The 4,364-nt window shown below is 33.1% G+C and overlaps 1 long non-coding RNA gene across 1 annotated transcript; it reads left to right on the top strand.

Moving 5' to 3' along the window:
* The first annotated feature begins 3,357 nt into the window (after positions 1–3,357).
* Positions 3,358–4,061, top strand: LOC147537560 (uncharacterized). The gene is made up of 4 exons (XR_015226194.1): positions 3,358–3,541; positions 3,650–3,676; positions 3,886–3,958; positions 4,048–4,061. It is a non-coding gene; the product is annotated as an uncharacterized LOC147537560 (long non-coding RNA).
* Positions 4,062–4,364: the final 303 nt, after the last annotated feature.

The following is a 4,364-nucleotide window of genomic DNA, read 5'->3' as shown; positions in this document are numbered from 1 at the left end:
TAGGAACATTTCAAGATCTTGAATCCATTGACAAAATGTGTAATGCATGTAATATTTGTACTAATAAAAAATATATTTTTTGACTTTCATAGACATCTGTGAGTATCTGCGAACATTGATGGACATTTATTATTTTAATATTACTATTATCGTTTAATCACATAAAATAATATATTTGTACTAATATTTTAAAAATATATTTTTCGACTTTCGTAGACATCTGTGAATATATGCGGACATTGATGGACATTTTGGTGGACATTTATTATTTTAATCACATGAAATAATATATTTGCACTATACCCTTTCAAAAGCATATTTTTCAACTTTCGCAATTACTGTTAATATTTGCGGATGTTGATGAACATTTAGTGGATATTTATTATTTTAATATTATTATTAATATTATTATTGTTTAATCACATGAAATAATATATTTGTCCTAGCATTTCCAAAATATATTTTTTGAGATATCCGTAAATATTTGTGGACGTTGATAGACATTTGGTTGATATTTATTATTTTAATACTATTATTGAGTACATGTACAAAATGTCTCTTGTTTTTTTAAAGACAATTTCGGTTCCAAATTTGTCTCAAATCCATCACAAAATCCACCAAACTATGAAGTCTACCAAAGTCTACGAACATTTTGTTATATTTGAATGCCACAAACATTCGGGGATTTGTAAATGTCTAAATTTGAATGCCCCAGACATTTCAGGATTCTCAAATATCTGGATTTGAATGCCTCAGACATTTCAAGATTCTGAAATGTCTTGGAATGTCCCAATCCACTACCCCCTAATATTAGTGGATGATCGAGATTGAATTAAGTACACCAAGGAGTTGATTATAGATGGGTACTCCAATCTATGCTCTTTTTTGCTTCCACTTTTGAGGTTTATCATTTTAAGTCATATGAAGTAATTTCTATTTTTATCTTTTTAATTGTTATAGTGGTTTCCTTCATTGTCTAATACATCCGTGATTTTCTTTTATGAGAACATTCGTGATACTCTGTTCGAAAAAATATACATTATATGATCTCTCACCTAAGGCTTGAAAATAGATAATTGAAGTAAAGGCTACCAGGTCTGCCAAATTTTTTAATCAAAAGTCTTGTTATATCCTTTATTATTATAAGTAAAATTATATTTTTTTAACCGTGTTAGATATTTACATTTTGGCAACCACCTCCTCATGACCATTACAAAATTAATGTCGATGCCTCATTTCAAACTTATAGCAAACCTACAGGTACTGGAATGGTGATACGGGATCATACTTCTCGTACTTGCTCTATCAGATCTCGAGCATGAAACAGTGAAAAAGGGGAAGCAAAAGCAATTTCAAAAGCTATGAAGTGGGCAAAATCGTTGGATCGAAAGTGTGGGACACTGTTTTTTGGAGAGAGAAAGATCCGGGTGGTAGAAGTTTCAAAGTTTTTCCGTCTTGGGTGGTGCCTCTCCCATGGGGTAGTTACCGGTCCTTGATTTGAGCAGTTTTAGTCGGTTTCTATTAGTTTTCACAGTTATTTTTTTAAAATTTTCAGTTATTATCTGTATTTCAGTGGCCCCTTCAGGAGCATTTCATTTTTAGGTTAAGTCTTTTCTCATCATTTCTTCCAATATTTTTTAATGTTTATTTCTTCATCCGCTTCAACTATCATGGATTCTCCAAATAATCAATTCCTACAACACTTCGCAACCCTAACGACAAAAGATCTACCGACAACTACGGTTGAAGGAGCGGATCTTATTAGTTCATACTCGGAAAATAACAAATGAGGGCTTATTAAATTCTTCTGCTGCAAAAAGATAGACATAAGTCATCTCGTGTTATTCATGGACCAAATAAGTTCGCCCTAACTGAACTTCAAGACAATAAGTTTCTTATTTGCTTTGAAACGACGAGTGAATTAGGGCTGGCACTTGAGAGTTCCCCGTGGACTATTGCCGAGGAATTGGTAGTTCTTAATGAGTGCAATGTCCAACTTGCACCGGAAGAACACACATTCGAGTCAGCAAGTTTTTGGGTTCAAATGCATCGAATCCTCATGGGGCGTTTAAGCAGTACAACAATTAACAGATTAGCCAAATCGCTTGGCAATTATACTCCGACAACACCAGGCGATGTCACTCGTTGGAGTGTTTATGGAAGAGTTAAGATAGAATTTTCTGAGCAATCCACTCCCGAAAAGAGTAAATCTGACGCTTTTAAAAACCACATTTTTCTCTATAGAATTACGGTTTGAACATCTACCTCGATTTTGTGTTTCATGTGGACGGATTGGTCATACAATAAAATTCTTTCCAGTCGTTCTCAAATTTAATGATTTATTTAAATGGGAATTACCTGTTGAACAACAATCCTTGGTTCGTAAGGCTATAAAACCTAACTACTCTGAATCTTTTAAAGTTCCTTTTTTTGCTAGGGGTACAAGACGGGAAATGGAATCTTACAATGCTGTGATCAACGGGAAACAAGGAGCACCCGATAACATCAATTATAACATTCTCCCAGACCAAGAAGGAAGTACTACGATCAGTCCACTCAAAGACTCATTTGGCGAATTGCTTACTCATCTAACCCAGGCCAAAAAGTCAAAGACGATGCTACAAAATGAACAGATGCTTTTCTGTGCCCTAAACAACAGAAGGAAAACCTCACTTTTCCCTCGTGACCCTCTCAGAATTACTCCATGATACTTCCACATTCGAATTTCATTTCTGCACATCTTAATTGCAAGTTACTCGTTTTGTTTTAATCTTCTCAAAGTTTGTAAACTTGAGAAACATTTGTTGATGAACAAATGCTGTGCTTTGGTTCATTAGGTTTTATGTGTTTTACTGAACTTTATATACATTGTTATGAAATATCCACTGTTGAGTTCTTTTCTTTTTGTGGAAATGATCCACTTTTAAGTTGTATCGACCAAAACATCATTTTTGTCCGATGTTATTACGAGTGAACTTTGAAGGATTTGGGTCTCTGAAAATCATGTTGACATTGTTGGGTTGGATTTTAATTTTTTTGGAAATTAAGTTTTAGTATGGCTTGAAGATGTAATAACTCTGTAACAAACAGATAAAATTGTTATCTTTGCATTAGTTGAATAATTTCATCGCGGCTCAATAGAAATGGTCTAATTGTTTATTTTTTTTCAAACAACAATTATACTAGTACACTATAGATTGTACATCAATTGACTTGAATACATGATAAGAATAGATTCTTCGTGACTGAAATGAAATGTCTTAAACTTATTTATACTCTGATAACACAGAAAGAATACATGACGGATTTCCACCTCTGTCGATTTTCGATTACTGACCTATGACGAATAGATTATCTCTCTTCTTCTTCATCATCATCATCTAATTCTCACTCTAAATTCCTTTCTCTCTCTAAAACCCTAATCTTTCCTTTCCTCTCTTCTTCATCCATTCTCAAACCTAATCGCTTTGCCTTCTCCAACAACTTCTCTTCTCCTCTATCTTCCTCTCTTCAAATGGATTCAATCTCTACCGCAACTCAGGTATTCGTCTCCTCATCTCTTTCTCTCTGTTTGATCTGAATTATACTCTCTGTATATGACAAGTAATAATTTGTATTTGTGCTTTTTCCTGCTTCGTTATTGCTGCAGAAAGATGTCATTTTACCGGAATTAATGGTGAGTTTGATTGGTTTATGAATTCTAAACTTAGCTTCAGTTTGAATTTGATTGGTTATTGTGTTCTTAATATTAGGTCTTGGTTAAATGACATTATTTTTGCCTGGTCAAAGCAAATTGTTTGAGTGTTGATGGAAACAGTTTGAAAGTTATTAGGTCATGTGATTTATACTTGATTTTTTGAAGTTATGATTTTAGTTTGTTATCAGACAGAATTCATGGTGGATATGAAATGTGATGGTTGCGTTAATGCAGTTAAGAATAAGTTACTTGCAGTTGATGGTAAGTAGATTAATGGAAATTATGCATCTTGTTTTGATCGAATTTGTTTAACAAGCTTGTTTATTTGTCTGTTTTTTTTTTTCTCTCAGGAGTTAAAGGCGTTATAGGGATTAACTCTATATAATAATGTCTCTCAAATTTGCAGACAACATATCAAAAACTTTAAAAATTTTGGTTGGGGCTCATCGAATGGGGATATTACGAGTTATCTGACTAACGTGATTAAGTTAAACTAACACAATTCTAATTTGTTATTAACTGACCAATGATTATTCTAAACATAGTTGAAAATTAATAGTACTTGACGTACTATTCACGTTTGACCAATTTCTCCACGAAAGATTACAGGAAATTTTGTTACTTTTTGACTTTGTCAAGAACTAATTACCTCTTGGATCAATTTCTT

This window comes from Eschscholzia californica, unplaced genomic scaffold (assembly GCF_041429995.1).
Source record: "Eschscholzia californica isolate CP2 unplaced genomic scaffold, dmEscCali1.0.p SCAF_5, whole genome shotgun sequence".
NCBI lineage: Eukaryota > Viridiplantae > Streptophyta > Magnoliopsida > Ranunculales > Papaveraceae > Eschscholzia > Eschscholzia californica.
Note: the sequence above shows the minus strand (reverse complement) of the source record. Positions and strands in the feature narration are given on the sequence as shown.